The sequence below is a fragment of the Pseudochaenichthys georgianus genome, chromosome 20 (assembly GCF_902827115.2).
Source record: "Pseudochaenichthys georgianus chromosome 20, fPseGeo1.2, whole genome shotgun sequence".
Classification (NCBI taxonomy): domain Eukaryota; kingdom Metazoa; phylum Chordata; class Actinopteri; order Perciformes; family Channichthyidae; genus Pseudochaenichthys; species Pseudochaenichthys georgianus.
In genome coordinates this window covers 17,324,698-17,347,077 of record NC_047522.1, presented here as the reverse complement: position 1 = coordinate 17,347,077, position 22,380 = coordinate 17,324,698, and the positions used below count along the sequence as shown (strand labels likewise).

Below are 22,380 nucleotides of genomic sequence, written 5' to 3'. Positions count from 1 at the left end.
TATAAAAATTAAAGCCATATAAAAGTGGGTTTAGTAATGAAGTGACAGATTTCTATTACCAGTCCGTGTAAAGCAGCTGGTTTGCATCTTAGAGACTTAGTGGTTACTGTAAAGAAATGCACTTCAAAGAGTCTTTTTGTGATCTGACATTAGACAAACTAGCTGTGATGTGTGTGTGTACGCTGCTGCTACGTCACAGCTCATGTAGTTCATAGATGTTCTATTAAAGTGGTTTCACATGAGTCAAGGCAGGGAGCTGGAAGCTGTCACAGCTGAGTCATGAGTTCTGGAAGTGAAACCATTACTAATTGAAATATTTCTGTAATAAAACGGCAGCAACAACAGAGGAATGCAGCTGCTGTATGTCTCAGGAAAATAAAAACACCTACAAACAGCACTGGTGATGAGAATCAAATAGTTTTAAATCCAACCTGTAAGAGAATAAAACTATAAAACTACAAGCTCTGGGCTTTATTTGACAATGCAGCAAAGCAGATTTGTATTTCACAGTTGGGAAATAATGTTTTCTGGGCAGCCCATCCTAAATCCTGGATTATATTGTGTTTGAGCGGGGTTAACCCCTTTCTGAGGATTATCATCCAGAGTGTGCTCGGCACGTGTCAAACTGTGGGATAGTTATCCTCATTTCACCAGAACAATCATTTCAATTCCTACTTTGTGTGCCAGAATAACACTTAGTATGGTTCAATACATAGTATGTCTAATGCAGAATACCAAAACACCAGGATGCATCCGGTCACATTTTGCAGCATGCAAGTCAGCATGCTTTTCTGGCTATTCTGACCCACAATCCTTTGCGCGGGGGAAGCATGTGCAATAGGGTCATAGTTGCAATGTTCTGAAGGGGAAGTATGGGCCAATTGTTCGCATACTGCATGTTATATTACATACGTTTTAAGAACAGCTGAAGTAATAACACTATAAAAGAAAAATGACTATTTCCCACAATCCAAGTAGACATACTCACAACAAGAAAGAAAGAAAAGTAATACAATCTGGAAATACTCTCCTTTGAGAATGTGAAACCAGTGATTTTTTGTATTTCAGCCTTAGAATATATCAGTTTATAGCCCCATTTAAAGCCAGCAGTGGACTGAGGTCAAGGTAAATGAAGGTGAAAGCAGACTCTAATGAAGCTCAGCCCCGGGGGTAAACACCATGCTGAGCTTGGTGACAGTTGATAAGGAAGTGTGATCTGGTGCCTCTGAATGCTCACTGAACATTTATTTAACACCTGCTGGAAAGCCAAAGCAATGGCAACAAATAAATCAGTGAGATAAAGAAAGCAATCACGATCATTTTCAATCGTGATTTTAAGATGCCATTTAATCAAAAAATAATGCCTAAAACGACTGTATGTTTATTGATCATGCTTAACTCCAGCTATCCCTGCCAGGATTTTTATGCCGATACTAAAGTTCACGAAGCCCATGGGCCTCAACCCATGGGCTCAACTACTTACTACAAAAGCATTCTCACTGCTAACGGTAATTATCAGCCTCTCTGAATGGGTTCTCTGAGTGGGATTTGACAGATCAATGTCTTCCAGTTCTGCCAGAGCTGGGAAATGGGTGTCGGCGTTGCCTTTGGCTTATCGATCAGTACACATGCACACAATGACGTCAGCAGGCATTCACACTGACAAGCACATAAAGGGCCAACAAGGGTAGCTTACAGAAACGAGCGTACAGTAATTGGACCACGAGGAGGGATCAATACAACATCCCTATGTGTTTCACTGGGGGAAAGAATGACATTGCTAACAGTTGTTTCCTTTCATTACACAGTATCTAAAGAGTCACCTTGTGCACTGCGAAAGGGACTGATGGTGGACTTAATTCTGATCTGCTTACATTTTGCATAACATGCAGCCCTGCAATAAATCCTTGTATCGACACTTCTGTGAAACGGCTTCTACGAAAACTAAGCATTATAACCATCATGAAAGCAGAATTTATTGCAGGACTTGGTGCATTCGTTTTAGTAACTGTACCCATGTAAATTGTGCAATGCAAAGGTTTGCAACTGAGATAAAATAAAAGAGTACCTGAATATTACTGACATGTTTCGGCCACATAATATTGCCTCTGTAGTGCAGCGGTGATCACACCTGTGTACTTTAAGCATCAAGGCACTCTCTCATGCCACCATGCCGTTCTGCCTATCAGGACGTCTAACACTCTCAGACTGGTGTGCCTTCACGGTGGCCACCGCTCGACATTAAAGTAAACGGTTGGAAACAAAACCTCTCCACTCTGCCAAACACTTGCCAGTGTTGGAGCACTTAGGATCACAAGTTAATCTGCGTTACATCAATATAAGATCTTAATACTGAAGACATCATGACAACACAAAACCAGACACTGAGGTTAGTTGATGGATTCTAACCCAGAGCATCTTGAGAATGACAAGCAATATCCAACAATATAAACATTGTTGTGTTTTCAAATGTTCTATTATAAAAGTTCATGATTCATTCAATTGATGCATACAAACTTAAAAGACCACTAATGGGTTTAAAGCCACCACAATTAGATTATTGAAGATTTTTCAGAAAGGCCTCTCGACTTGCCAAGAATGCTGTTACACTAATGAAAGTGGACTTTGAAAGACATTTTGGAAAGATCCATTTCCCTGGAAGAAAAAATTAAAATCCAGTGGCTCCCTAGGCATATTTCTTTGTGTTCCAAAACATAAAAATACGGTAAAATCTATATAGAAAATTCAGCAAACTGAATCCTGTAAATGTCCCTTTACAACCAGAGCTCATCTTCCCTTACATCCTTTAAATCAGTGGTTCCCAACCTGGGGGGCGCCAAAGATCGCAGGGGGGGGCACCAGGCCTCAGATTTTTTTACATATAATTGTAACTCAATACATGATTGTCACTAAAAGCCTTGTCTCTTCATTACAATAAAATATAAAAAATAATTGATTAATTCATTTGAATAAAAATTCAAGTTAGTAGCTATTAAAGGCATACAAATACAAACATTTATAATTTTTTCTTTGATAGAAATGTTTCTTCTGCCCGTAAAGTGTCCAAACCGGGCTTGTCTGGATAAGCGCATTTTTAAAGCATAGTCATTGTCCATGCCGGTTTCAGTTGGATTATTTGTCACAGTTGCTCCGATCAGATCGGTCTCCTCCATTTCGATTATTTACGACTTTTGAATCCACATAAACACATCGGCAAAATCCGGCTTACTTTGAGCATGTGTTTTAAACAGTGCCGTCCTTTAATTCCTTCATACAGCGGGAATCCAAATGAATTAATCCTGAGTCCAATAACCATCAAAGTCACTCCAACAGTGCTCCTTAATTACGCTTTCATCCTCCTTTAACAAAATACTTCACATTCACCCAGTTTGTGACAGTAGTTGTAGCATTTTTAGCTACATTTGTAGCAACTTCCCACAGGAGTCATTTGGTTGTCTCTTGGGAAAGAAGGTTGGGAACCCCTTCTCTAGATGATAGGAACGAGGTTTGAAACTTCCTTTATAACCTCCTTTAGCTTAGGAACCACTGGACCTTCCTTTATGAAAGGAGAGGAGAAAATGCTGCCCCACCACGCCTTTCGGCCGCAGCATTATGACCGAGAAATGATATCATGAAAGTTACGGTGCTTATTAAGCTTTTTAAAAACGTATGTGGTAAGTTGCAAAGTGTTTTGTTTTGAACGTTCATCAGTATTATAATCAAAAAGAGAAATATGAACGTTAGTTTTTACTGAAATGATCAACCACTGCTTTAAATCACACTACATGTCCGCTTAACGCCTGAGTTGATACAGACCACTCTCATATGTGTATGTTAAATATGTAGCTGGTCAGCTTAGCTTAGAATAAGACTGGAAACAAAGAAAATAACTAGCCTGAGAGCGGGACTCCACTGCTCCTGCATGCATAATACCCTGATCAGAAAGAAGAATCCATGCAAGGCCCCAGGGACCGTGATTCACATCTAATGAAACCCTACGGGCCGGCAGCCAGCAGCTGTCTGAAGTTACCTAGATACAACACACGCCAGGCCCCTTGAGCCATGGGACCATCTCTAATTACAGACAATGACAGAAAAAGAGAGTCAGCAAAAAGGAAAGAGATGAAGATGGAGGGAAGAAAGACAAATGGGAGCCCCAACTGTTCTGTGTGCTGCTGCCATTTCTCCACCAAAGGAAATCCTGTAAATATGAAACTGAGAAACCTGTGCACACTTCATTCAACACTGCTGTACTTCGAACCCTGACCCTAAACGTCTATATAACAGATAGACGAAAAGCCTTAGCCTATCAATGTGGAATTAGAACAGTATATTTCCAGTTGAGAACAAACGTTACAGTCAACAGTTGAACAAAGCTTACCCTTCCCAAGATGTGTTTAGTCAGCGGAGACAAGGATAACTTGTCAAGCATGCCCAAGGGAATGAAGATCATGAGCTCAGAGTTGATGTACGGCAAGTGAGAGCGAAAGATTTGAATGACTTCTGAAGCGCTGACATGTACAGCGGTGTGCAGCGTTTGGCGACTGCTGTGCGAGTGTGTGCCGCTGAGTCACATCACGCTCGCTGAACACATCAACTGTCCCACATGGAGTCATAGGGAAAACTCTTCAGCCGGCAAATTGGAACCGCTATGACCAAAACAGTCACGCACGGGTCAGGCAATCACTGGCAGAGGGCAATACACGCAAACACACTTTCACACTTGTACATAACTTCCAAGTAGCAGATAAGATGGACGTCCAACACACACTCATCATTATACACAAGTGGTTTCATTTGCTTTGGGTTAAGCGATTCAGGAAATATTGATTCACTTTCTGTGACATAACAAATACCCGTGCTACTCTGACAGACAGGCTCAGAATTTTAACAAATTGTTTGAGTAGCTCAGTGAGAGACGATCATCTGCTTTGGCGTCACATGTTTATCACCACTGTTCATCCCTACAGGAGGGAGGGAACGAACCACAATGCACACAATAACCCCCATGGGGGAGATTGCTTGTGTCCACTTGATCCCCCCGACTCACTTTGTGATGATTGCTTCTCTCAGTAAGGAGATTTAAATCTGCTTCTGCCTTTCAAACAATCCAGGATTTAGAGGAGAAGAATGCACGAACATGAAACATGGTGAGAAACAGTTCAAATGTGTTGGGGGCTTTCCTATTCATCTCTGCCTTTTCTCATGTGATTACTGGATAATCCGACTCTTTACGAGGACGCTGTGGAGTTTTTCGCCACTATCGATTTTACGAGTGGCTATATGATGGTTTGCTGCATCCCACATATGGACACTCATCCACCAAATACATAATCCTGCAGCCTCTTTTGTCAATATTTCTCAATCAACAGCAAGGGCAGTAAAGCACAAACAGAGAAACAAACCAAACAAGCCAGTAATGAAGAAAACAGATAGCTAAAAAACATGCATCTAAACAAAGCATAATATGCGAACATTTTATTTATTTTTTAGGACATGCAATCAACATGCTTTTCAGGCTTAAGATGGAGAGTAACACTAAATGAATATGAACATGACTGTTATAGAAAGACATCATAACAGGACATATTTAAACCTTTTATACAATTCTTGGAACAGGAAATAAATTACTTTGGATGAACTCGTCAAAAGCATTTATTGCTTAACCTCAAGGGATCAGAAGTTAAGAGATTTCTGAAAACCTGCCCTACATTGTGTGTCATGACAATAGATTACATCATGCTCATCAAAGCATATAAATCAGTTTTTAGATAAAGGATTTAGCTGCATGACCTGACTTTCACAGAACTGTATCTGCACGTGGAACAGAAAGGCGACCCTGCAGATAGTCTTTCACCTGAGAGCATCAATGCTTTTATGCAGGACTAAAAAGGCAGAAATTCCCACTTGCATCCATGATTAAAAGCTGTACTTATAGGAGTGCATTTCTGTCAGTATAGGCCCCGTGTTAACTACCTCACAGACATTGTGACTGGATGTCACAGACAAAACTGCACACAGCAAAGAATCCACAAACGAAGAAAAAAGCACTCTGAGCGGCAAGAACAATGTCAAAGCTTTTTAAAAAACAACAGCAATTTAGTAACTAATAGTACAAGCTCTGGCTAAAGTAGTAAACTCGGATTTACGCAGACACAAGAACAGGTTGAGTGTTGTTTGTTTTTTACCTTCGGCTTCTTAGACATGCTCGTTCTCCCACAAAGCCTGGGACACCTGTGTCGCCTCTCTCCGTTCCACAGCGACTGTAATGAATTATGCAAATCCCCTGGTTTTTGCTCAGAGTACCATGACCCAGGGGTGCAAGCAGCTGACGCCTGGCATACAAAAAAAACAAACTGCTCTGCCTCAGTCAAAACGGTATAACACTGACTCCTTGCTCTAAAACACAACCGGTGTCACATGGTGTCACATTTCCAGAGGGAAATAAATGAGATGTGGTCATCTTCAAGAGCTCTTCCAACAGCAAGTGTCATGCCTCATGTGTAGTGAAGAGTGTAGGAAGGATAACACACAAACACACACGTACCGACAGAACACACAATCAAGTGTTTAAGCTGTGCGGTGTCATGGCTAGTGTTTCCTTCAGCTGGCCGGGCATTAAGCTTTAATTTGATAGCGTGACATCTGTTGCACGGTCAACCCAACTACACGGCGCCGTAGGAAGCAGACAGAAACACACAGCAGCCTTAAAACTCCGGAAACACTCTGTCAACAGATACTGTTTGTGAAAGTTTTACGGATGTGATGCTGAGCTGCCCGGCTGCAGTGGCAGAGCTGACCGCTGTAGTAAAACATGTGACCTATTGCAGTCGTACATGTGTGGCCAGACAGACAGTCGGGCTGTAACAGCACCATCTGGAGTCCTAATCCGCCGGCACTGCCCACCACTGTGATTATGAATGTGGCCCTCAAAGTCATTAGGCTTATTGGAAGGGGAGGCAGATACCTGGGATCAGTGCACTGCGGAGGAGCAACAGCTGCATCGCAAAAAAGTGCATTTTCTGCAAATATATAGGTGAATTAACTAACATTACACACAGGTGTGGTATGCAAGCTGATGCAGAGAAGGGAGGTTTGAACATATGACAAAAGATATAGTTACAAAAGTCCACTCCACCTTAAGATAAAATTGTGCTTAATGGGTGTCTCCTTTCAATCAAACACACTAATAGGGATCTCTCAATCTAAAAACAGAAAAGCAGGAGTTTTGTGGGGCCATTGCAATCATTGTAGTCAAATTCTGCCTTATTGTTCCGGAGGTTTTACAGGGAGAGAAAATATACGCTTACTTCTCATCCTCTCAAACAAACTGACGGTGGTTAAAACTGGTAAAATCACTGAATGAAACCGTTGTGTCAAAAATCTAAATGTCTCCAATGCTATTCAACTGCTGCTAACGTTAGCTCAGTCCTGATAACTGAAGATCCAGATGTCACCCAGTTAAAAATATATAGTCAAAATAAAACAACCATGATCTATAAAGTGTATGCAAAGTCATAACTACTGCCAACACTGATGCATTTATGAAACAGATTGTTTACTTCGATTAAAATGATAGATTCTTGTTGGAAACATTTGGTACAAAACAAACCGCTTCTGAGACTAGCTCAACTATACTGTATCTGCTAGTAAGCTAGATGATTATTAATTTGGAATGAGAGGCAGCACCGTGGCTTCTTCACCAGACACGGAGGATACTTTGAGGTGCTCATCTTTCCAGCTCTGTGCATGGAGGAATGATAGGTTCATGGTGAGGACAGAGCGTTGTGCTGCAGAGAGCAGCAGCGTGACATATGGGTGGGTTGAGCAAAAGTGGAGCAGTGTTTCCCTGCGGAGCAAAACACATATGTAGATCCCCTATTCATGCACATGTGCACACGTACCATATACTGGACCAAAAAACAAATTTACCACAACACGAATGCCTGTTTAGGAGAGGAGAACATATGGAGGAGGATCACGCCTCGGGTTCTTCACACCATGACTGTGTCACTTGCACCTGACAGTACAGTAATTCCACCAAGAGAGGTTAGTGAGGGCTGAGCGGCCGGGGACAACAGAATCCAGAGGGAGAACATGATTTTAAAGTGTACAAACAGAAAGCTGGTCGATTCTGGAGTCCCATCACATCCTCTCCTCCCTGCCCCACCCCCTTTTCCCCAAGTAGCTGATTTCATCCTCGCAAAGCCACTCTCACTGTAATCTCCCCTGATCCGTCTGCATTGGCAAAGACTCAAATATCAAACTCACACATGTTAAAAGAAACCTGGGACAACATGGCGGAAAATACAAGTTTACCTGCTGTTATTATAAGAAGAAAGAGTTGCATACTTTTTATATACGGCCAACAAAACATCCGGTGGCAGAATTATAACCAGATTTGATAAAGTGGGCACGTAGTAGCTTTTAGTTATATAATACCTAAATCTCTAAGCCTCTCTTTGGAATCAGAGGAGCATCAGAGACCCATGGGAATATACTCTAATAGCCTCTACATAATCTGTTAAACTGGAAAATCTTATCAATTGTGATTCCCAAAATGCTACATTGCTTGTTGTTTTGAAAGGAGTACAGCATAGATAGAACAAGCCACATGAAGGAGAAGTAGCTCAAAGAGTAAAACTGCACCAACACACCTCACTTACCCACGAGACATTTTTATTCTTGGTTTGTTTGCTCATGGCAACGAGAGCAGGCCGGTAACGGGAGGAGCCTCCTCCTCAGCAGATTTCAGCCCCGCAGCCTGTTGTGTGCGCAGGTGTGAGCGGGATCAGGGGTGAGGGCCGGGGGTACGTCGCGCTCAGCCATAGGTCATCATCTGCCACGCAAACCGGCAAACCAAAAGCGCCTGCTCTGACTGCACCCAGCATCTGTCAGCGGGACGACCACAAAGTCCTCTTCACGTGGAAAAAGTAAAGTCCGTCAAAAAGTCTCTTCCTCCCGACAGCACACAGTGACCTGATGGACTGATTATGTATTCATGCCGAGTATGAATATGAAACATCCCAGCAGGTTTAACCCCGCCCTGCTGAGCCTCAGCGCGCGCCCAATCGCCGTGCATATCTTTGTGGCCGGCTCCCGAGGGTGAGCTTATAGAAGCATTAGGATGAACATGTGGAGAACAAGGCTCTTAGCTTACATGCAGGACGTCCAGAATAAAAGAAAACAGGAGGTAAATGAGGGAAACTACAAGGAATTGACCTCGTCTTCATCTTCTGTTGGCGCATCCCCCACTCATTATCCTCCTCTCTTTTTTGTTTGATCTATTGTCCTGTCCTCTCCACCTCTCACTTTCCTCTACACTGTTCCCTCCTTCCTTTTCTCTGGGGTGTCTGTCCTCAACCAGCTGCTACCTGTTTGTCTTGACACCTCTTTGCTAAGAGACAAGTGCTGTCATAGATAAAAGATGCTGGTTGAGAAGGAGATTCCTTATCGCTTTCATCCATCCGTTTCCACTCAGTAGCAGAATTAGGTCTATTCTATAAAATACTTACTTCCCTCTTCCTCTCACACATCTGATAACTCCTACACCCTAACTCTCCATCTCCCTCTCTCTGGCACCATCAGCCCCTCTCCCCCTGCTTTACACTCATGGCTGTCTGGTTGCACAAGTGGATCTGGATTACTTGAAACAGATCAGGGGAGAGTTTTGAGGCTATGCTTTGGATGTGAGTGGCTGCACTTAAGTGGAACTGAATTACAGAGAAGATACGGATATCCAGATCAGCACTGGCAGAAAAGACACACTGTACTGTACATGAACATCTGGCAGAGTGTATAGGGAAGGAGTGAGTAGATACACATTTAGCTTTATTCAAACCCTTTAAAAATCATTGTAAAAACAATGCTATATAAAGTTCATATTACTACTACAAATGAACAACAATCGGTTATTGTTTGTCGATGATCTCCATTAACTGATTGGTGATTAAAACTATGAAATGTGGGGCATTAAGAATTATTCAGAGTCCATATAAATGTCTTCAAATGCTTATTATGTCTGATTAAAGGTTTTAATCGGACAATATTTGGCATTTTTGCTTGAATTTAGAACAATAAATAATGATAAACTAATAATCCATTGTCAAATATGTTGTTGTACATTTCTATTAATGATGATAACCAAACAAACACATATATAGTTAAAAACCCCAATCGGGTCTACGAGTTCAGGGTTTTAAAGCAGGGCTTTCCGCGGCTCCTGATCCATTTTTAACGTGTGTCGCTCTAATTAATGGTCTGTAGTGTCCATATGGGCCAGCAGCCCTCCTCTGGTACACAGGCTTGTCTGCATGTCTCTAACGTTAATTGGCCTCTCAGAACATCTGCTCCTGTTTTAAGTGATGCTCGCTTTGCCCTCGCTGCCCCTCGCTGTCTGAGGTGCCAGTTTAATGGGCACGAGCTGCCCCTTCATCACTCTAATGATAGCATGATTGTCCATTTTGTTGCAGATTCTTTACCTTCTGTATGTAGTTATTGGAGACATGGTGGAGAATAAAGATTGGGATATGTGAAAAGGAGTTATGGTATCAAATTGAAATAAAATAAACCAGAAACCAAAGAATATACATGAAATAAAAACAGCTCCACCAACCACAGAGAATCCACTACAGACATATTTCACCCTAAGCCATGTGTCGTACTGTAACATAATGCTAATAAATGGAATTAGTGAATAGATCGTGCCAGAAACTGCAAGCCTCACAGAAATGGATGACGGCACTCCAGGCCTTAAAGCAGCTGCTTTCCACTGATAGCAGTGAAGCAGCCAATATGATGTGTTGGAGGAGTGAGACGAGGCTAAAATTAAACATTTACCACAGGGAGCAAATTACTTCACAAGTATGATCTCATTTAGTGGGTTGTTAAAACGCACACTGAGTATGTTCACAATATACATTTTCAGACATTGGCCATGCAGCATGTGTGTGTTTTGTAAAGCTGTGCACTTTGCCTAATTTTCCTCAGGAATGAAAGTCAAATGTTTTAACGAAGTGCATTTTGGATATTTGTTTATATCACTCCATAAATAAATGAAATACTGTCAACAGCCATAAAGGAAAAACCAAGTTTCCAATTTTTTTTAAATGTTCACAGATTTCACAGCTTATGGTTTAGGCGCACAAAGTTAACAAGGTAAGGGAAAAGGTGGGTATGTTTGACAATTTTACTATCAATACACGACAAATAATGGATTTGTAGGCAGTCAAACAAGCGGAAAGATCATCCATAGTCATATTTGAAAATGGTTGAAAAAATGGCTGCGTCTCGTCCCCCCCCCCATGACTTCCCAGTTTCCAGACAAGTGAGGATTTTAAAGCTGAGACTGCCAGTTGTAACTGAACCGTAGTCGGTGCACACATATTCAGCACACACTGACATCAGTGTTTCCAGGCTGCAGTGAAGCTATACTCTACATATGCCCTCACAGATATAGATCACACTTTCCAGTCCACAGTGAGGTGAAAGATGATGTAAAAGCAGCAAAAGTCCACCTAAATCCGAGACATTCCTTAGGGCTTCTGTGGCCAATTAGCTGCTCTGTTTCCGGACATTTCCGTACTTTCTGGAAAAGTGGAAGAACGCACTGCTGCTGCCAAGGAAACCCTGCTCCAGTCTTCTCTGCGCAGGCCCGACAGTCCTCCCTGGGCGTGCTTCCCAACGCCTGGAAAACTGGGAATTCCAGGTCTCACTTTCGCCAAGGGAGATTACCTCACCACGAGCACAAGCTCAGTATTTTCTTGGGTTGATTACAATCTTCTGTGTCTTTTCAAACTTGTTTTCATTGTTAATGGTAGCTATAGAACTTCCAGTTTGTATTGATTCTATTTTTCAATGTACAGCCTGGCAGTTAGCAAGGCTGTAGACTTATTCGTCATTTCTATACTGCGGCAGAACATTGAGATAATATAAGGCAATACATGGCTAAAAAGTGAAACAATGAGAATAAGAAGATCGTAAAAACACATTTAAAAGCCATCTGCAAAATATGACTGATGCTAGGATATGTATGCTACTGTACCATGTGCCACCAAAAAACAGACTTTTGTAAATAATAAACGTTGTTTGTATTCAGTGCTAACATCACTGGCTCTACTGCAGCATTATGGCAAGCAGAAAAAGCCTAGAAAACCAACAGGAGCATTGGTTAAGGCCTGCTGTCTCCAATTAGTAGAGTTTCCGTGAGGGGTGTCTGGGACTGGCCACTCAGTCTCTCAGATGGAGTCCCATCCGGCCGGGTCTCCTGCTCCACATTCCATCCAGAGCGGAATTACGTTCCGCCCCATTTCAGACGTAAAACTGTGGTTTGGTGCTACATATTGGAAACATGTGAGAGCTGTGTCAGAGAAAGAGTGGCGTGGCACGGCAGCCGGGGTCCTCTCAAGGTCAGCACCGAGTACAGTTACCGGACTATCATCTGCGAGTCTGGTTTAAACAGTCATCATATTCATTTCAACTTGACCACAGAAATTAAGCACAAACACATGTTGCCAGTGACACTCCACCACACTGAAGGGTTCACGCGAACACCTTACAAATGGGGCTTAGCGAGTGTATCAACAGCTGGTCCTACATTAATCCACTCATCAGTTAAATTAAAGCTTACTCACTTGTAGAGTCAGCCTACTGCAGCCTGCAAATCCAGATTGTGTAACCCAACCACAGCAGTCTGCACAGGACCACTACAGGTGTTCCTTCTCTGTAATAGCTGGGATAAAGTTGGCGTCCCAAGCTGGACACTTCCAAAGTCCACATTTCTAGACAGGATACGTCACAATGGGCCAAGAAGTCTGGGTCCCTTTTCAATGTCAGATCAAAAAGAAAGAAAAGAAAGAAAGCAGCCCTTTTTTTGGCTGAATTTTAGATCACACACTGGTGTATGACTTACAGCCCTTGGTATTACATAATGCATCAAGAGGCCTTCCAGAATTCAAGGGATCCTTTCTACCTCCAAGAAAGAGCAATTTTTGGGGGTAAAAACAATAGCATGGTTCTAATGAAACATGGTTACCATTGCATGTATCATATATGTAATGTGTATTTGTAAAGCGCTTTGAGCATCTGGAAAAGCGCTATAATAAATGTAAGGAATTATTATTTATTATTATTATGGTTAAAAGGGGTAGTAGCATGGGCTAAGGCAGAACCCATGACATTTCAGAGCAGATCTGAATCAATACATGCATTATTCTTCACTTAAGAAGACAGCATATACGGTTATCTGTGCAATAGGCAGAGATGATTGGAAATTCCTGCAGGATGGGAGTCTATTTCACTGTTTATCACGTGACTGGGACGGGACAGAAAATAATTGAATAAATCGAGAGACCAATCAGATATACCACATTCTGCAGTTATTGACTATTATATTGCTCCAACACACACTGTTTCTCAAATTAAATACACCAGCAGTTCTGCCCGCAGAAGTGGGAAGTTCAAATACACACACATTTGCATGTTTGTAAATGGAACCGGATTCATAAACGCTTTGTAAAAATGAATAGATATATAAATTAGGGCTGTCAAACGATTACAATTTTTAAATCAGATTAATCACAGCTTAAAAATTAATTAATCATGATTAATCACCATTCGAACTATGTCCAAAATATGCCATTTATTTATGTATATTGTTGTGGGAATGGAAAGATAAATGAAAGCAGGCGGATATATCCATTTAACATACAGATCCATGTTTATTATAACATTTGTCTGCATGTCAAAATGAAAGACAACCCACACACCTATCAATCATCAAACCGTGGGGTCTTAATTCATAACGTGTTGATTTCTATCAACGGGGGATACTTCAGGAAAGTCGACAGAGGGGGGGGGCGCGCTAGTGGAGTACTTCGTGACCACAGAGTGTGAACGTTGTGATCAGCTGTTTTAGCGCAGTTCTCCAGTGATGGGGGGAGTCTCCCTCCGCAGCCGGTTGGCGTAGTTTTGGCACAATTCCGTTGTACAGACCGACGTTACCAGCAGCCCTGTCTGTGCCACGGAGACCGACTCTGTCGTCCGGTGATCTAACCGCCTTCTGGAAAAGCTTCACAAGTACGTCGGTGCGCAAATGCGCTTTGTGACACAAGTGATGGTACGCATTTCAGATTACGCACATAACCTGCGTACCAGTTATGTGCACCCCTGTACCAGAGCCATATTATTACTCTGCCCTGTACTACAGCAAGGCCCTTTCTCATTTCTCGAACTCCCCTCCTCGACTCCCCTCCTCGACGCCTATCCTCGATACTTAGTCCCGCCCACAGGAGATGCGAGCGGAGGAGCCGAGGAGGGGAACCGAGGAGAGAGGAGGGGAAGCAGCAGGCGGTTAGAGAAATGAGAACTCCTCTCCTCTGTGCGGTCATTTTAAAGAGACGTCCATTAATGATGACAGGAGGCACAGCAGCCCTCTGTCTGATGGACAGATGTGTTCATGACGACTTATATATTTACTTTGATTCATTCACAGTGCGGTATAATGAGACAATAATGGCTACAGATGCGGACACACACACACATATATATATATGTATATATTTATATAAATATATACAATTTCAGAATCAAGCAGAGCACTCTCATAATAACGTAACACTATCAGAGACTGGATATATCCCCCCCCCCCCCTCTCTGTTCGCTACAATGTGGAAAATAAATTACGGGCCAAAAGTTTTATTTACAAGTATTAAAAGTAAGCAGAGGACACCAAACCAACTGACACTTGTCTGTCCGCTGCATCTATGCACACACTGTACCACACACACCTACACCACACACATGCATATACAGCTCCTAAAACAGGCTACAGCCGTGGTGTATTTTATTGTGAAGCACTAAATGGTTTTAGAAAAATATCGACTCTTTGTTTGTAGATATCTACTAAACTAAAGCAAAAAGAGTAGGCCTGTTCTACTGAGTGATATATATTATACACACTGCTTTGCTTTCTGCACGGACCTCACAGCTGTTCTCACTGTAAACATCGCGTCGCGATGAAAGCAGTTAATAAAATAATATCCAGGGGATGCATGCAGAGCTGTCATTGGCTGAGATAAGTCCGGCCGTGCGTCACGAGTCTTTGAAACATCTCTGTTGCCGGAAACGCATCCATGAAGCAACCGTGGAGGACCCATCAGTGTATCCTCGGTTATAGCTCCTCCAGAGAGCCTCCTCGACGCTCGATCCTCGGTCCTCGAAGTGCATTTAGAGAAATGAGATGTCCTTCAACATGGCGCGCTGAAATTCATTTCCGGGTCACTACCGGAGGACCGAGGCGTCGAGGAGGGGGATTTGATAAAATGAGAAAGGGCCCAAGAGTATTCTCCGTCGGGACTTCCTGCAACAACACCACGCCGTTATCAAAGATGTTCTATTGAGAAGACGATCACTACGTGACAAAAGTTTTCAAAACCGTGGCTACTGAAATCAATCTTACTAACTGCTGTCTGTGCAATTTACTCCGCGCGAGTTGGCAGACTTTATTTTGCTTACTTTAACATCATTTTTCATGGTGGGGCTAAGCCATTTCTTGGTATGGGTGTAGCCTACCCCAGCGCTGCCACTGGTGGCACGTATGGGGCGGGCCATTCTGCACATGCGTTAAATGCGTTAAATATTTTAACGCAATTAATTCAAAAAATGTATTGCCGCCGTTAACGAGATAATTTTGACAGCACTAAAATAAATACATAGTTGTAGATCGATAAATAGCTGCGTAAAACACCATAGAAACTGCACAGTGATGACTGCTTACATGTGAGCTGTAATACCATGTAATTATGTCACATTAGAGGAGTATGTCCTCACATTAATCACACATATCCTACTCTATTGCCATATCACTGTTTTGGTCAATCCAAGGATCCCATGGCTAACTGATCTCTGAACATTTGATCTAATGGGCTTCTGTCTTTGATATGGGAATGAGATCATAACTCATTTCAGACCGTAAAATAAAAAAAGAACACCTCGTAAAAACTTTATATCTGAGCCTTAAGGGTCTTAAAGAATTAAAGCTCACTCTCTGCATGAAAAATACGTGTTTATGCATATGTGTGTGTGTGTGTGTGTGTACATACGTGTGTGTATGTGTGAGTACAAGTGAAATATGGCCATCTAGTGGTAGAACTGAAATATGGAGGACTATCTTTATCTGCAGTACTGGATGTATCGAGTGTATGGGATACAAATAAATGAAAACAAAGATGTTTACGTACAAAAAATGTTCTCTATTAGTAAACACTAAACAGTGTAAAGAGAAATGCTTAAACCACATTTATTTTTGTCCTTATTGCTTTAAACAAGGGAGTCTACAGAAATCAACCACAGCTGAATGACAGATAAAAAACAAAGGACAGTACTGAAAACTATGCAATGCATGCATCATCAAATGTAGACACATTGTCTTCACTCTGCATTTCATTATGTCAAACAGCCACAGTGATCCTTTCCTCATAATAATACACAGCTTTGAATTCCAAACAGCAAAGCCCAATAAAGTGGAGCATGTGCCTGCAGTGTGAACCCTCTAAAGTCAACGACATTACAACCTCAGCTGTGTCCCAGAATAAATATGATATAAAAGATTGATCGTGTCTGGCGGCGCAAACGGAGCTCTGCACAAAACTGTGGGGCCAGTGCAGCTGAAATATTTCATCTAAATCCTGCAGCAGTCAGGACTGGTTCAGGATAGAGAGCGGGGGGGGGATCAACATCGAGGGGGGACGCTGGCAGGCGGCCACTGATCCCTTCAGTCTGGGGCTTTGAAGCAACACTGTACATTTTCAGTGAAGTTGTGCATGCATTGAAACCCCAGCACGGAGCAATTCATCACGAGCCAATCATAATAAAGAGCTTTAGGCACATTAGTGTACGCATACTTCTGTCTCAATGTCTCTCACACACTCCATATCCAATCACTGTTTCTCCTGGGTACGAGGTGCCACACAGTGATGGGAGTTGGCACTAGGAAAACAACAACATGATTTTCTGTGATGAATCAGCCTGTAACTCACATATGGAAGCTGTGCTCTCCGGCGATGGCCCAGCCCACAGCACGGCATGAAGGGGACCAGGGCGGGGGGGAGCGGACGGCCGTCTCACAGACTCCCTGTCAGGCAGCGGCATCCGCTCAGCCTCGCTCCATGCCGGCACCCTTCACCCAGAGGGGTGTTGCAGACCACCAAAAGATGCAGAGGAGATGACAAGGTCGGAGGTGTGAGCAGAGGACTGACGTATCCACACTAGCCCCCTACCGCTGTCGACCCACCCCCCACGTGTGCGCCAAACCCCCCCCCCCAAAAAAAATCTGAAAGTCTCAGGATTAAAAAAAAAGCCTTCCTTTCTCCTCCCCTTCATCCTCTACCCATCTCCAGACTGTTGCAGTGAGGTGCAGTGTTTACCCCACCCCAAATTGTGTGCCGGCTCCAGCAGATCCTCTGGACTGACAAATCCTCTGCAGTGCTGCTGCGCTGTGGCAGAGAGTGGTACAGTGGCAGGCTGGCACACAGGTTGAGCTGCTGGTGGATTAAGACACACACATACACAAGTTCCTTCTCAGTACGGGAAGGAGGTGGAGTTCTTCCAAGTGTCCTTTATTGACCGCTGTCCCTTGCTTCCCAATGGAGGATGCCAACTCTTTATACCCCGCCTCCTTTCATCCAGTCTGCTTTAAAAGATTCACACACACACAAACTCTGGCTTTCTTCTTGACTTATTGCCTCCCTTTTTTTTCTCCGGTTTTATTGCCTTATCTTTTCCCTCTGTGTCGTGCAGTACTCATTAGCACTGCGTTATTCTTCATATTTCCTCTGTTTTAAGGCTGAGACGGCTACTGATTGCCGAAGGGACTGCGCTGTGCTTTCATGTTACATTGAGAAAGTGTGTGTGTGTGTGTGTGTGTTATCAGCAGCTCAACTCCGCCTGTGGTCCTGTGGTGCAGAGGGAAGAAAGTTCGGTCCAGCCGAGTGTGAAAGCGGGTCTGGCGTGATTGATTCGTCCATTGTTCCCGTCACACACCTTCACTCCACCCGTGCCCTTCCCGCTGCGTTCAGGTGATTGAGCCCTGACTGACTGCTGCGTCGTAAATGCTGTCTCAGCTAAAAGACAAGTGCATATATTCTCTCTCACTGCCTCAGTGTCCAATGAAAGGCACATGTGGAGGGAAGCTGCAGAGGTGATATACACGCATCACCACTGTTTTTTATAAACTCATCTGGCAACAAGGGCACACAGCAAGAGGGGCGGGATGAATTTAAATGTTTAACAACGCTCTTTAGCTTCGAGTGTCTTTCCTGCAATACTAGCAAATAAATAATACATTGAAGACATATTTAAATTATGTGGATTTCTCTCAAGTTAAATCAGGTTAGGGTTAGTGTACAAGCACCATCGAGAGCCTATTGACATACTGCATCACAGTGTGGTACGCCAGCTGCACTGAGGCCGACGGGATGAGGCTCCAGAGAGTTGTAAAAGCAGCACAGAGGATCCTCGGCTGCCCTCTCCCCTCCCTGATGGACTTTACACCTCCCGCTGCCTCAGAAGAGCCACACACATTGTTAAGGACAGTTCACACCCTGGCTTTCACCTGTTCAACCTGCTGCCCTCCGGCAGGCGCGACAGGTGTATCAAATCCAAAACAAACAGACTCAAAGACAGTTTTTTCCCCCAAGAGCCATCATTGCTCTTAACACCTGAAAGTCATACCTCTTAATCATCCTGCATGTGAAATAAATGTGACTCTGTATACCATTATTATTATAATAAATACATACTATTATTATTTATTATAGATTTTATTTGTATACCCCTGGAAATAATTACTGCACTTTATTCCTTATTCCTAAGTATGTATGCTGCGTGTATTTGTCGTCTTATGTTGTGATGTGTTTTGTTTTGATGGCACCCTTGAAAGGGAGAAGCATTTATTATCTCACTGTACATGTATAATGACATTAAACGATTCGATTCTATTCTGCCCCAGCAACAAATAACTAGTTTTACTATTAATTTGCATCGATTACCCTTTGGGTTTAAATAAGCCAAAAGGCAGAATTAAAGTATATTTCTTTGAATGTTAAAGTGTTAAAAAGTGTTAAAAAGTGTTTAAACTGTTTTGTGGCTGTGCAAAATGTGAGAAATGACCTGATGTCACTTGAGTCAGTTGCAGCTGAACTTGAAAATGAGGGGTATACAGTTTAATGAAGTGAGTTCACCAGACCTCTGTAGCCTATCGTTCAAAAAAGTACAATTGAATGTAGTTCATACAAGAAAGAAATAGCGTGGGCTCTTTGCACATTTTTGGTAATAAAAGAATGCGCTTTCGTGCTGGGAATTAGATAGAAAGATTGAGACACTTATTATGAAGCTACATCCAGAGGCTGGCTAGCTTAGCACAACAGCTAGAAAAAGCTCATCTGAATTTTATCAAAATGAAACTAAATCCTACGACTAGCAACTGTAGAGCACTAACTAAAACTTTATATATGGTTCCTTCATGTGCAGATGGTGTGTATCAGCTCTGTGCTCATCAGTGATAGTATCAGTATAGTAGCAGTAAACATTTCTCCTGCTTTGGTCCGACAGACGCTCAAGCCAACATAAATCTGCCCCCCTCTTTCATCAACATTGAAGCCTCTCTATTCACTGCCAATTATTCACTGGCTGGCATGCGCCTGCGGTGATGGAGAGGCGTCATTGTAAACAGAGACATGTGCACCTCACGGTGAGAAGGAATCCTATCTATCTGTAATCTGTCAGGGCCTGTCTCCCTTCAGGAAGTTATGATCACTGCTGCTGCTGACGCCATAAAAAACACTACAGGACATCATGTCCAAAACTTAATTTCTGCCTTTTTAATTCAGGTTCAATGTCATTACTGGATGCAAACACATTTTCTAAAACAAAAATCCATCTCTCCTTGCCATCGTATCTGTTAGATCAAACCATAATTCAAAAGCAAAGTCATTCTGCATGCAACAGAGAAATGTCTCCATCACTACCGAGGAGACCATGTGAATATATCAAAGAGGCAGCAGACACCTGATGAGAGCAAACTTCAACGGCATGAGAATGAGGTCATAAAATGCATCCATTTTACAGTATGATCAAATTAAAAATATGCACTTTTGAGAATAACTTAGGTTTACTTTCCCAATACACAGATTCTTGAAAATAAAAAAAGTATTAATTGATTGACAGACACAAATCAAAACTGTTCGGAAAATTGATTAACGTTGAAGGTAATTTCCAGCTTCTCAAATGTGAGGATTTCTTATTTTTCTTCATCTTATGTGATAGTAAACTTTGGTTTTTGGGGCTGTATGCTACAAAAAACAAGCCATTTAAAAATGGCATTTTAACAACTAAACAAAAACTATTACCAGCAGCAATTATATGCATTTTATGGCATGGCTTACAAACTCAAAATACTACTTAAAAAAGGTGATAGTTATGACTTCATCCCTCATAGCATGAGCAGAGAGCATTGACCTTGACCACTTAGTGGGCATTGCATCAACACAGTGCCAAATTAATTTAGCCCAGGCTGTAAACAGCAGGGTGGGCAAGCGTGGGGGCTGAGAAACTTGGATTAAGGTCAGTGTGGATGCAAGGCATTCACTGCTGAAGTGTATTTTAGCGAGACATATTTGCCTGCTTTTTAATAGGTTTCTTTAGTAGGCTACTTTGGCACCTTCACTGTAAACCATTAACTAATTTATCTGCATTCAATCAGTCGGCCACTAGATGGCAGTATTGTGCTTTTATGATGGCTGATTGAGCAGTAGTTACCACATTTGAACATTTCCACATTTCCAGAGAACCTTGTTTGCCCTGTTCTGCTTGAAAGCAAGTACCTGCCTCCTGAAAACTGTTCAAACAAAGGCTTCAACTCGTACCATTTAGAATCTGTATGCGACCCTGCTGTAGTTCGTTTATAGCATAACGTTAGCATTTTGCTTCTGGCGACTAGATTTATGATTTGAAAATGATAAAAGTAAGGTAGACATGTGGAGATTATCCGGCTGAACAAAACGTGATCCGTCTCTTAAATGTGTTTCAACCACAGACCTTATTTCGAGCTATTTTCCAAAATCCTATGGAGAAATGGCATTGCGTTTTTGACGAAGGAACCGGAAGGAGTTTACTTCCGAGTTTTAGGACGCGTCACTGCAGTCCTCTATTTAACCCCCGTGCAACAAAGTTAGTTGCCACAAACCACATATGGCTGTCCAGAAATATCTTGGAAAACTATGATATAAGTTGCTCAAAGTTCAGAAAAAGGTCTGCATGATTAATGTTAAACTTTCAGATTTCCAGTGGCAGCTTCCCCATACCACTGCAGTATGGCACTGATATCCGTTACTTAAAATGTTGAGGGTTGCCAGATCGGATAAGTATCAGAGTACACTTTTTGCGTCAACCTCTTTTCTCCATTAAGAAGAGAAAAATAATCTACAGGAAGATGAAAAGGAAAAATGCCCGCAATCAGGGAGCAGACAGACGTTCCCGTTCCTGCCCTGACTGGATGCCTTCCATCATCACATACAGAGAGGGTGAAATGCAACAATGTGCCGTGAAAAAGCTGCTGCAGTGGGAGACATCGACACACACTGTTATACAGAGATGGAGGTGTAGGTGGAGGCGATACAGTGCCTGGTGCAATTATTTACATAAACAGTGCGAGTGTGGGAAGAAGCATGGAGGTTAATTATGACATAATACAGTGCCTCACATGCAAATAACAGTTTGCGTTACTCATGTTTGCTTGTACATAAGGTTGTCTCATAAGGTTATAAGCCCCTAAAATCGCTTTTGGCAGGTGATGTTACAATTAATCAATCCATTTTATAACCTGTCTGTTCTTATTCCGTTTGTTTTTCTTTGCTTCGAAGACTGGTGTCTCTAACTGCATGTCAAATCCAGCTCCAATAGCTCTGAGAGCCAGTTCCTCAGGCATTCGTTTAAAAGGAAGTTGTGGAACATTCATCAACAGCAATCTTACAGCCCATCAGAACAAAAATTATGCTTGCAGAGCCGTGTCTTTTTTTAAACTCACTACTTAGGTCAACTTTGAAGACTTGCTTTGAAGCCGTTCTTCCCTGAGTGTTTAATCCTGCTGCTTTGTTTCTCACTCTCTGCAAAGCACTTTGTTAACTATGCTTTTTAGACAAGTGCTATATAAAGAAAGTGTATTATTATTCTGAGTCGTAGGGGATTGTTTCCCAGGATGCATTAGGCACAAAACAGATGCTGGCAGTCTACAGATGGACAATCAGTCCCATTTACACCTATGGGCAGAACTGTATCTTAGATAATCAGAATCCTCCCGTTTCCAATCTTTATGCTAAGCTAACC

The 22,380-nt window shown here is 42.4% G+C and overlaps 1 protein-coding gene across 3 annotated transcripts in view; it reads right to left on the bottom strand.

The window, feature by feature from the left end:
• Positions 1 to 22,380, bottom strand: part of cacnb2a (calcium channel, voltage-dependent, beta 2a) — a 55,197-nt gene that overhangs the window by 26,846 nt on the left and 5,971 nt on the right. The window lies entirely within an intron of this gene.